This window comes from Tupaia chinensis, unplaced genomic scaffold (assembly GCF_000334495.1).
Source record: "Tupaia chinensis unplaced genomic scaffold, TupChi_1.0 Scaffold000275_1, whole genome shotgun sequence".
NCBI lineage: Eukaryota > Metazoa > Chordata > Mammalia > Scandentia > Tupaiidae > Tupaia > Tupaia belangeri.
The window spans coordinates 1,980,969-1,993,703 of record NW_006159757.1 but is presented as its reverse complement, the minus strand read 5'-3'; the positions used below and the strand labels follow the sequence as shown (position 1 = coordinate 1,993,703).

Below are 12,735 nucleotides of genomic sequence, written 5' to 3'. Positions count from 1 at the left end.
GCAGTTAGCATAATGGCTATGTCGTTGGACTCCCATGTAGTCGACCATGGTTTGAGTCCCAGACCTGGTGGCTTACACTCACGCCGGGCGTGTGTGCCTGCGTGCCCAAGATCCTGAGAGGAGAATGGAGGAGAAGGGATTACGGCATGGCCATTCCCCCGGGGGATCATTTCTCGCTTTCTATCTCTCTGTCTCTGTCTTTCTGGCGAACACACGTACCCTGTAGGAAAAACCTCTCAAAAAAAAAAAAAAAATGATTAACAATCTATCATCACAAAAGTTGCCAAAAGAAAGCCATTTAGGTTTTCCCCTTAAACTTAGTAACTTTAACTACTTAGCTGTTATTAGTCACTTTGACTTTCTTACAAGTACTAATTGAATCTGTACATTCCCATTTTAGACCAGCATATATCTGGTTTACTGTAATAATTTATTTCTATTTTTTATTTATTTAGAGAGAGACTTTTGCTATAGGGCATGTTCATTTGCCAGAGAGAAGAGAGACAGAAAGCAAGAAATCACCCTCCGGGGGATGGCCACACTGCAATCTTTTCTCCTTTCTCCTCTTGGGATTTTGGGCATGTACACACAGATACCCTATGTGAGCTCCAAGCCGCTGGGTCCGGCACTTGAACTGTGGCTGATTATGTGGGAGTCCAGCAGTGTAACCATTATGTCATTTGCTGGTTTCTATTGTAATAATTACTTTATTTATCCTATTATAAGGCTAAGGAAATTAAAATCTTTCACAGTTGCCCATTTAATTAAAATTAGTTTCAAAGTCATAAATCATACAATGCTAGAAAGAGAATTTAAGAATTGTGTTAGAGTCCCTTATTTAAAAATATATATGTATGTATGTGTGTGTGTATATATAAACATATATATATACACACATATATACACATATATACACACATATATATACATATGAATTTTTTTACCTAAAATATATAAAAATTTGTCATGACTTTTCTGACAGTTCAATATCATGAGTACCTCCCATTTTTTTGAAAAATAATTTTACTTAACTTTCTTTCTTTCTTTCCTTCTTTCTTTCTTTCTTTAAATTTGACCAGAGAGAGACAGTGAGAGAGAGAAAACAAAAGCAAGCCACCAGATCCAGGACTTGAACTGTGGTTGGCCATGTGGGAGTCTAGCACTCTTAACCACCATGCCACCTGCTGGCCCCTATTTACATAGTTACATTTTTAAAATTTGATGTAGGGCACATGCACTTGCTGGAGAGACAGAGAGAGAGAGAGAGAGAGATAAAGAGAGGGAAAATGAGAAAATATCCCCTAGGCGGATGATCATCCACAATCCCTTTTCTTCCATTTTCCCCACAGGATGTTGGGAATGTGTGCACAAGTGCCTGACATGTTGTTTGAGCCACCAAGACCGTGTCTCAAATCACACAGTTGGCCATGTGGCATTCAACCACCTTGACTACCATGCCACTAGCTGGTCCAAGTTTCCTTATTTCATATAGAGATCCAAAATGTATCATTACAAATACATGTGTCAACTATAGAAAATAGTTTACCCTAGTGGAGCCGGCAGGTGACATGGTAGTTAAGGATGCTGGACTCCCACATGGCTGACCCGAGTCAGGTCCTTTTAAAAGTGGCTCATAAGGGCCATGTAGTCGACTGGGGTTTGAGTCCCAGACCTGGTGGCTTAAACTCTGAAGATCTGGCTTCCTTAACCACTAGAGCACAGGGCCAGTGCAGGAAAGACATGACTTTCACTTACATTCTTTTTTTTTTAAGGGAGATTTTTGCTATAGGGCATGTGTGCTTGCCAGAGAGACAGACAAAAAGCAAGAAATCACCCCTAGGAGGGATGGGCATGCCTCAATTCTTTCTCCTTCATTCTCCACCTGCGCACACAACCGTGCGTGCGCGCCCAGGGTGAGTTTTAAGCCACTGGGTCCAAGACTCAAACCACAGTCGACTACGTGGGAGTCCAGTGACATAACCATTGACACCAACTGCTGGTCCCAGCTCTCACTTAAATTCTTATGTTGCTTTGCATGATGGAGTGTGCTGGCCATGAGCACATAGACCCCTTTGAATGACACCAGAAAACTGACAATTGCCTTCACCCAGAATAGGAATTTTATTACCTAAGCCCTACTAATCAAGAAAGCCCATGAGATGATCATGTCTTCTTACAATTATCATTGAAAAGATTGTGCCTGGCACCCCTACCATTAATTTTTTTTTGAGGCAGTCAAGAGCAGTTTATTAATTTAGTCAAAGGAAAATACATTTATTGATGTTTCTATTTAAAAATATTTGTAGAGTGAGATTAGATTTTAAAACACTGGTATTCTGTAACATTTTTTTTCCCCTATCGTTAATTTCGTCCTTAAAAATGTACGCAGGATGGGACCAGCAGTTAGCGTAATGGCTATGGTGCTGGACTCCCACATAGTCGACCGCGGTTCGAGTCCCCGACCTGGAGGCTTAAACTCACGCCGGGTCCGTGTACATGCGTGCCCAAGATCCTGAGAGGAGAATGGAGGAAAAGGAATTGCAGCGTGGCCATCCCCCTTGGGGGGGGGGTGATTTCTCGCTTTCTGTCTCTGTCTCTGTCTGTCTGGCAAGTGCACACGCAATATAGCAAATACCTCTCCAAAAAATAAATGTATGCAGGAAACTCAGGGAACCCCGGCATTTGCCGAGTCTCCTTCCTTTGTCCATAGCAATAAAGCTGGATTTTCCTTCATCACACTTGTGTCTAAGGTTTAGTTTGTAGTGCTTGGGTGAACAAACTTGACTTGAGTTCAGTTACAGTCATTGCAATATTTCAGACTCCACAAGCTGGTCCAGAATCTTGTCCCTCCTCATCAAGAGGCAAAGTCCATTTACGCTGTCTTTAAACCTGGGGAGACTTACAACTGCCTCAAAGAATAGAATGCAGTGGACCTAATACTGCATACATAAGTTCTAAGGCTAGGTCACAAGAGGTGGTATAGTTTTGAGGCAGGAGAAAGCTAGTGGGTAAGGGGGCCAGAGAATCTGTCCATGTGGCTAGACAGAAAAACCAATCAGGGGCAGAAAATTCCCTGCCCAAGGTAGTCTAGGCAGGAGATTTCCAATGGGGGATATCTAGCTGAGTTGGCCACATATGATATAGTCAATGAGATGAGACAGGGGACCAGCCACATTTGATAGAGCCAGTGTGATGAGACCAAACAGGAGGCCCAGCCAATGATCAACCAACACAATCTAGATTAAAAATTATAAACCTCACAGAATGTAACTGCCACGGCCTTTGAGCCACTCTTTCTCTGTCCACTCAGGCCTGCTCCTACCTCTCAGGAGTGTACTTTCGTATTTACTAATAAACTACCTTTCCTTTTGTTATTGGCGTGTTTCTTCCAATTCTTCGGCTGAAAAACACCAAGAACCTGGATATCATCCCAGAAGCATCCCACAACCACTTCTGTCTGGCTCCCTCTACCCCTTTTACCTCTCCCCTGAAATCCAGCCTCCATGTTGTGAGCAAGCTCAGGCACTATGAGGAGGCCACATTTAGGTGTCCTGTCATAACCCATCAGATACGTAAGCAAGTGTTCAGACAATTCTAGGGGAAGCCTCCAAGCAGACCTAGCAGAAGCTGAATGAAGCAGAAATAAGCAGTGCCTCAACTGCAGATTCGTAAGAAACTTAAATGTCATTGTTTTAAGATAATTTTTTAGGCGACCACAGCAACTGAAACAAGGATCGGGCAATGAAAAGGAACACCATGCTGCATGCAATAACAGAGCTGAAATTCACTGATAGACTACAACAGTGAATGGCATTAAAGAGCTAACAAAGCCAGAAAGAACTACCAGCCACAGATCATGAAGAAAAAAATCCAGAATGAAAGGCATGGCCCTTTGGGCTTCTTTACTCCTAGAGATGTTTGCCTAACCAAGGAGTTACCTGGAAGGCTAATTATACTTAGCGAGCCTTGAAGGTTAGGTCAACAAAATTTCAAGTACAAGATTCACTAAAGCATGGGACCACCAGTTAGCGTAATGGCTATGTCGCTAGACTCCCATGTAGTCAACCACGGTTTGCGTCCCGGACCCGGTGGCTTAAAACTCATGCTGGGTGCATGTGTGTGCATGCCCAAAATCCCAAGAGGAGAACGGAGGAGAAGGGATTGCGGCATGGCCATCCCCCCTGGGGGGTGATTTCTCGCTTTCTGTCTCTCTGTCTCTGTCTGTCTAACGAGCGCATGGCCCCATAGCAAAAACCTCTCCAAGAAAAAATTTTAAAAAAAGATTCACTAAAGCAGCCGCTGCTTTGGAATAAAATCTCAAAAAACTGAATCCCAGAAGAAAGGATAACTTGGAAATAAACTAAAGTAGCCCTTGCATACACTCCTCCATCCCTCCAAAAAATCTCAATTTGTGTGAAGTTGATCCCAAGTGCTGGCAGAAGCAATGGAAAAGCCTCACCTAAACCTGTAATTACTTCTAGAAATACTTTTTCCAATGCAATGATCAGCATGCAATCAAAGATGAACAGGCACACAAGGAAATGAAACTCCATGAGAAATAAAGAGACCACAGAGAAAAACACCTGCAGGACTCTTGGGTAGTGACATACATATTCTGTCCAAAAGGAAACATGCAAAACTTGAAATTTTTTATAGAAAATTAGAAACTGGGGAGAATAGCACTTTTTGACATTGTCTCTGTCTCTGTTTCTGTCTGGCAGGTGTACACGCCCTACAGCAAAAAATTTTTTTAAAGTTGATTAGATAGGGGCCAGCAGGTGGTGTGGTGATTAAGGGTGCTGGACTGCCACATGGCTGACTGCAGTTTGAGTCCCAGACCTGGCGGCTTGCTTTCTCACTTTCTCTCTTTCTGTCCATCTCGGTCAAATTAAAATAAGTAAGTCAATAAATAAAGAAAGTTGGGCAAAATATTTATTTTAAAAAGAAGTTGATTAGATAGAGATAAAGACCACTTCAATAAACTGGAAGACAGGCCAGGGGGGCAAAAATACCCAGAATACAAGAGAATTAAAAAAAAAAAAAAAAAGAGAGGCAAAATACACAGAAAATTCAATGAGATCTAATATTGTATAATTGAATTTCCAGAATGATTAAGCATGAGAACAGGAAGAAAGCAGTATCTGAAAAGATGATGGTGGAGAACTTTCCAAACTGTAACAAGTCACAGCATCTAAATGCCCTGTATACTCCAAACAAAAAAGGAAGAAAGCAGATAGGGAGGGAGAAAGAAAAATCATCTAAAATCAAAAGACAAAGAGAAAATCTTAAAAACAGCCTGAGGGCCAAACAGGTGGAGTGGTGGATAAGCCAACTGGATCCCACACGGCTGACTGTGCAGTTCAAGTCCCAGACCTGGTGGCTTGATAAACATGCCAGAGGCATGTACACATGCACCCAGATTCCTGAAAGAAAAGTGGAGGAGGTACTGCAGCATGGCCATACCTTCTGAGGGGTTCTCTCTCTCCCTCTCACTCTCACAGTCTCTCTCTATGTTGAGTAACACATGCCCTGTAACAAACTTAAAATAAATAAATAGCTTGAGAAACAAATTACCAACAAAGAAACAATACGCTACAGGGGACTTCTGAACAGAAACAAAGAAGCCAAAATATTATAGTGTAATTTCTTCACTCTCTGGCAATTAAGAAAATAAATAAATAAAACTAACAGGGCTAGCCCAAGTCTAGCGGTTAAGTGAGCTGGATCCCATACCACCAATCATAGCCATAGCAGCTTGAAAAATACACTGGATTTGTTTGTGTTCCCAAAGTCTCAACAGGATGGAGAAATGGAGAAGTGACATTATCATGCCCCATGGCAAGTGCTTGCTCCCCTCCCTCTCTCTGTCTCTGGTGATTCCAAGTGTCCTCTGGCAATTTTAAAAAATGAAAACAAAGAAACCAAAGCTGGGAAGAGGGGAATAAAAAGGATCAAAGAACAGGAGGATCAGATTTTTTTTATCTTTTTTTTCCCTTAGTTTCAGCAAAGTGTGTATGAGCTCACCAGAGAGAGAGAAAGAAAGAGAAAATGGGGAAGCAACCCCCAAGGGGCACAACTGTGCCATAATCCGTTCTCCATTTTCCTCTCAGGAAGTTGGGCACGCACGCACACTTGCCTGCTGTGTTTCTCAAACCATTGGTTACAGATCTCAAACCACATAGTAGGTCATGTAGAATCCATGCACCTGAACTACCACGCCACCTGGCTGGCCCTAATTTTTAAATAATGCTGTCTATTTAGAGCTACCGTATGCCAAACTATTTTTTACAACTTTTTTTTTCTTAATTCACAATAAAACATGTGAAAATGAAATGGAAATAGAGTATATGTACTAATGTGAGATAAGCACCCTCTAAAGGAATCAATCATGCCTAAAATCTCCTTCCCCCAATTCTTCACCCTGAAAGATCGTGGGTACTCACATATGTGCACGAAGTGTTTCAGGCTGAATAGCTCAGGGTTCTGAACAGCTACTGTCAGAAATAAACAATTCTGTAGAAATACTAACTAACATGGTTTATTACTGAACACAAACTTGAGTGACATACCCAGAGGAAGACAAGAGCACTTCTTGGGGTGCTCAGATACAGTGGTTCCTTTCATTTGGTTTTGAGAGTAAAAGACAAAGTTTGGAATTCAGTGTAGAGAGTTTTTTCATTGGTCTGTCCAAAAAAGACAGGACATCTAGAAATGAAAGTGGTGCCTTGTAGATTATAGAAGTTTACTGGGACCAGCAGATGGCGGAATGATTATAGATGAGTTTACAAATTTTTAGTTTGGTGATTGGAAAGGAAGGTCTGTGTTTTGGGAAGAGATCAACAGATGTCAGTAATTTAACAGAGATAAGAAGCTTTACTAGGCATCAAAAAGATATTACGCCAGGGACAGGATGCAGGAAGAGTCATGTTATCAATGGGCCCAAATGATCTGTTACTGTTTGTAGGCGTGACACCCCCAGGCCCTCTGGAAAGGATTTTGGGATTAGGAAAGAGCAGTCAGACCTGGGTCCTCCATTATCCTCTCAGGATCTTGGGTACACTCGCACACACGCCTGGCGTGAGTTTAAGCCAGCGGGTCCGGGACGCGAACAGCCATCGACTACATGGGAGTTCAGCGACATAGCCAGTACGCTAACTGCTGGTCCCATGAATGCATTAATTCTATAATAAAATATACATTTGTCATCCTTGATTTATATATTATTAACTGCAAAACTGACGCATTAAGACACTGAAAAAGATATCTTTTACTCATTTCATAAAAATTTTCTCTAACATTTTTAATTTACTTGCTGACTTTAGTGAAAGGACAATTCAAGGATAAAATTAAAACCTTCTACACTCATTATCACTCAGATCTCTACACTCTACAGGCACAAAGTGTACCTCCATCGCAGAATTACTAAATAGTTATTTTTAGAGCCAAAAATAATTAAGAGTATGAGACATGAAACTCCAGAGTCACTTTTGATCCTTCTATAAAGAAAATTACTACCATTTACTGAACATTTTTGTTTTAGGGTAGATTGCTACCACAGTTTTAGGAAGAGTGGGCATTTTATTTTATTTTATTTTGAGTTTATTTTTTGCTATAGGGTGTGTGAATCTGCCAGAGAGAAGAAAGAGAAAGTGGGAACTCACCATCCTGGACACAACCCCTTCCCCTCCATTCTCCCCTTGGGATTTTGGACTTGCACGCACATGTGCCTAGTCTAAGTTCCTAGCCACTAGATTCAGGACCCAAACCACAGTCGGACATGTGGGAGTCCAGCATCTTAACCACTATGCCATCCACTGGACCCAAGAGTGGGCATTTTTTTTTTTAAAAGAATTATTTATTTGGACGGCAGGTGGTGTGGTGGTTAAGAGTGCTGGACTCGGGAACCAGCAGTTAGCGTAATGGCTATGTCGCTGGACTCCCACGTAGTCAACCGCGGTTCGCGTCCCAGATCCGGTGGCTTAAAACCCATGCTGGGCGCGTGTGCGTGTGTGCCCAAGATCCCGAGAGGAGAATGGAGAAGGGATTGCGGCGTGACCATTCCCCCTGGGGGGTGATTTCTTGCTTTCTGTCTCTCTGTTTCTCTCTGTCTGTCTGGCAAGCGCACGAGCCCTATAGTAAAAAACCTCTCAAAAAAAAAAAAAAAAAAAAGAGCTGGATTCCCACATGGCCAACCCCAGACCTCAGTTCAAGTCCTGCACCTGCTGGCTTGCTTTCTTACTTTTCCTTTCTCTCTGTCGCTGTGTCCCTCTCTGGTCAAGTTAAAATTAATTAGTTAATTGCTTAATTTAATAATTCTTTAAAAAAAGAATTATTTATTCAACTTTATTCTTTTATTATTATTTTTTAATTTGACCAGAGAGAGACAGAGAAAGAAAGGGAAAGTGAGAAAGCAAGCCACCAGGTCTGAGACTTGAACCGTGGTCGGCCATGTAGGAGTCCAGCACTTTAACTATGATGCTACCTGCCAGCCCCAAGAGTGGGCATTTTAAATAAGGTAAGTCTAAGCTCTTCAAAGGTAAAATGAAATCAATATATTATCTTGACAACATAAAGTATCTGTAAAGAAATCAAAGAACATTTAACGTTTAATCTCAGTTTTACAGCTACAGAAACTAACAAATAAACCAATACGAGTTATAAAAGTAGACATCAAAGGGTGTAGGAGAGTCACTTCCGGGTCCAGTGTGGTTAGAGTCAGACTCTCTTTCTATATTGTCTATGCAACGAAGCTCAGCCACTTCATTCAGCTGATTAGAAAATGGCATCAGAACCCTTCTCTATATATCCAACAATGACTGTTTATGTGCCATGAAGAAAATAATTAACATTCAAGCATTCTTATTTAACCATCTCTTCAGCAACCTCAAACTTTTCCATTCACCTGTGTTCTTTTTTCACCTACTTTTCCCTCCTCCTTTAGGTCTTACAAGTCACTTTCTCAGAGAAACTCGCCCTGACTTCCCCAAAGTCAAGTTAGATTCCTTGGTCATAGGTTTTAGAGCTCCCTATACTTTACTTCAAGACTTAGCCTACCTGCTTTGAGAACAGGGTACTGAACACAAAGTCCTGGGCTACACAGAAGGCACGCAAGAAATACTCAATGAACTAACAAACACATTTGAACTCAATTCTCCCCCAATTTTACAAAGAAAAAAAAAAACTTTTAAAAATTAAGTAATTTACATGAGAGTATATGAGAGGGGTCTTCCAAAAGTTCATGAAAACTACATACTATGAAGAAATTATGAGTGGGGACTGGACTGTGGTGCAGTGGTAAAACTTTTTAGCTCTTCGAAGCTAACCCACACGGGTAAGTTCCAGTTTGTGTCTGAAGACCTCTCTGAGTACGGTGGGCATGCATGTGACTATGATCCAGGGCTGGCTAAGGCAGGGAGTGGATGGTATATCAAGACCCAGTTAGGGCGCTGTCTCTCTGTCTCTCACTCACCAAAGAAATAAATGAGTAAACTTAAAAAAAGAAAAAACTATGCATGAATTTCAAACTTTTTTGGCACCAAAATAAACATGCACTCTAATTGTATTATTCCACAAACTTTTTGAAGTCCCCTGGTATAGCCTGAAAATGACATAGACCAGTTGAGAAAACAAGTCTCTATGACTCTAATACCCACACTCAAACACCAAATGCTATATATAGGTATGCTAGAGGTCAGACTTCTTTCAGGGCCAACAGGTGGTATGGTAATTAAGGTACTGGATCCCACATGACCTACTCTACGTCTCCAGACCCTGCAGCTTGAAAAATACATTGGATGTGTGTGCGTGCTTGCCCAAAATCCCAAGAGGAGAATGAAGAAGAGATTGCAGGATGACCATCCCCCTTGGGGGATGATTCCTCAATTTCATTCTCTGTCTCACTCTCTCCAACAAGCACACATGCCCTAAGGCAAAAGTATAAAATTAAAGTAAGAAGTCAGACTTCTTTCCATTTTTCTTTGTATTGACTTCTACTGTAGAAATGGAGATACCTAGTGAAAAATCATCTGGGAAAAAAATCTACAATTAAACCATACCTGAGAATGAAATATTCTCTTCAAAAAGCACACTGAGAGGACAAACTATTAACTTTCAAGTTACTAGTGGTCTGAATTGCACTGGTTACAAAACAAGAATGGTTAAAATAATTCAATTGTAAATCAGAAAATGGAATCACTTTTCTTTCTACCAGACTTAGCAATTCCCAAAGTTGTCTTTGCCATGTCAAACTGCCTTCATGTTATATGCACTATTTTTCTTTGCTATAGGGCACCTGACTTCCTGAAGAGAGACAGAGAGAGAAAAAAGTGAGAAGTCACCCTCAAGAGGAATGGCCACTCTGTAATCCCTTTTCCTCCTCTCCTCTAGACACGAGGAGCGCACGCAAACCGACATATTTCTCAAGCCCCAGCCCAAGAAATCAGCCATGTGGGATTCAGCCAACTTAACCTTCAAGCCACCTGCTAGTCCCATTCCATGAACTTTTAAACTAAAGTAAGTTTGTTTTCAGTCGGCTATGAATGCCCTGGTCTTTTATTTATCTTCACTGGCTACAAAATGTAATTGTAACTGATAGAGACAGGCACATGGTGACAAAGACTGACCAGTGCAACCTCTACTTGAACTGGAGACCCAAACTGGATCAAGTAGTCCTCTTGGCTCCCAATAATGCGTAAGGATGAACACTCAATGAACCAATGGTACCAAATCTGACACTTCCACGTCCTGGCTTGTTTACCCAAAGCCAGTCACTCGTCCTAACCAGCAGTTATTTGCCCCTCAAAACATTAAAACTGTTAAGAGACTATCCTTACGGAACACCAGTACTAACAGTAAGTATTACTAACAGTAAGTAGACAACAAAACTGAGGCTCAGGCCTAGATTCTGCATGTTTGCAAACCATGCTTCTATAAATGCCTTTGTGAAAATGTATTAATTCTTTAAACATATAATCAGTAAAAATGAATCTCTGTTAACTCAGGATAACTGTCCTTACTATTAGGGCACAGATGGTGTAGTGGTTAAAGGGCCAGACTCCCACATAGCCAACCATCGCTCAGGTCCCGAACCTAGTAGCTTGCTTTTTCACTTTCCCTTCCTCCTTCTCTCTCTTTCTTTTTCTTTCTCTCTGGTGAGCAAACATGCCCTACAGAAAAACTTAAATAATAAATAAATCATTTTTAAAAATGTTTTAATTTATATTTATTTATATTTAATACAATTTTTCTTTTCTATTTTGATTTTTTTTTTTTTTTGCTTATACAGAACACAGGTTCAACATTCATGTTAAGCAATGAATGAATCCACATCAGCAAATCTTATAGTAAAAGAAAGACAAATTCAGGACCAGCAAATGGCATAGTCGTCACGTTGCTGGACTCCACATAGTCAATCCCAGTTAAAGCCCCAGACCCAGTGGCTTAAAACTCACGCCAGGCACATGTGCCTGCGTGGCCAAAATCCCAAGAGGAAAAATGGAAGCGAGGGGATGGCCATCTCCCAAGGGGGGTGATTCCCTTTCTGTCTCTGTCCCTATCTGTCTTTCTGGCAAGTACACTGTGCCCTGTAGCAAAAAATCTCTCAAAAAAAAAAAATGTAAAATGAATGACAAATTCAAATATTTTTTGCTAATATTAGGGTCTGGCTGAATTAGAACTAAAGAAAATAAACCACTCTTCACTTAACACTGCCCAATGTATTAAATATAAGATGACATCAGGAAAGAAAAAAGTACCCTGGGTTCCCCCTGAGGTTCAGATATAGGAGTGAGTTGGCCAGAGTAATCGCCAAAGTTCTGTGCAACTTTTCTAGCCTATGAAAGAGTACATTTCTATCCCAAAAATGTAATTATGTTTAAAAAGAAAACGATTAAAATAATATTCTTCCACCATACTAAATATTTAAAAACAGTATCTCAACATTTTTTCCACTCGTGTCGCATTATTTCCAAGTGGTCATTGTCCCAATTCAATAAACCTTCCCAGTACCATAAGGAACAGGTCACGTTAAAGTCTCTTGTCTAAAAAGCATCAGCAGATTAAACGGGGAGGGAGTGGTGGTGAAAAGAATAGGAGAAAAAGGAAAGAGACTTGAACCTTCAAGTGACAGAAATGTCCACCCGTCGATTCACAGACTTCTCTCATTTTCTGGCATTAAAACACCTGCGAGTAACCCGTTCTCACGCATCAGAAACTCCGCACCATCCCACAGCTGCGAGCTCCAAACTATTTTTGCAAACTTTGCAAAGGCGCACAGATTTCCAAGCTTTCCAAATCCCTCATTCACCCCATCCTCCCCTTGCCTGGGCGACACAGAGTTCCGCGCACCAAGGCAGTAATTTAAAAGAACGAAGTTTGCCTTAGTACTGCCCGCTTGGACTCCCGAGGCAAACGAAACTTGCAAAGGGGACACGTCTCCCCGGGGACCGAAACTTGCACCAGGGGGAGGCGGACAGCCGGTTCCACCTCCTCGGGAGCTGGGCAGCCCCCGCCCCCTCCCGGGACCTGCTCCCCGCACGCCCCCCACGGGGCACCCCGGCGCCCCCCGACTGCCAACCTGCCGATCGCACCGCGGACCCCCACATTCAAGGTTGGGGGCGGGGACCAGGGCCCCCAGCAAACGTTTCCGGAGCCCACCCCTTCAGGGCTGAGCCAGGCAGCCTCGGCGGCGTCCCCTCCTCCCGGGTCCGGGAATGGCGGGGGCCCGGCCCCCCGGGC

At 42.0% G+C, this 12,735-nt stretch overlaps 1 protein-coding gene across 1 annotated transcript in view; it reads right to left on the bottom strand.

Moving 5' to 3' along the window:
* The window catches only part of USP6NL (USP6 N-terminal like), a 222,538-nt gene extending 209,850 nt beyond the window's left edge, over positions 1-12,688 (bottom strand). Inside the window, exon 1 of the mRNA XM_006150020.3 lies at positions 12,575-12,688. The gene's annotated coding sequence lies outside the window, so the exon portion shown is untranslated. The remainder of the gene's footprint in view (positions 1-12,574) is intronic.
* Between the last annotated feature and the right edge of the window lie 47 nt (positions 12,689-12,735).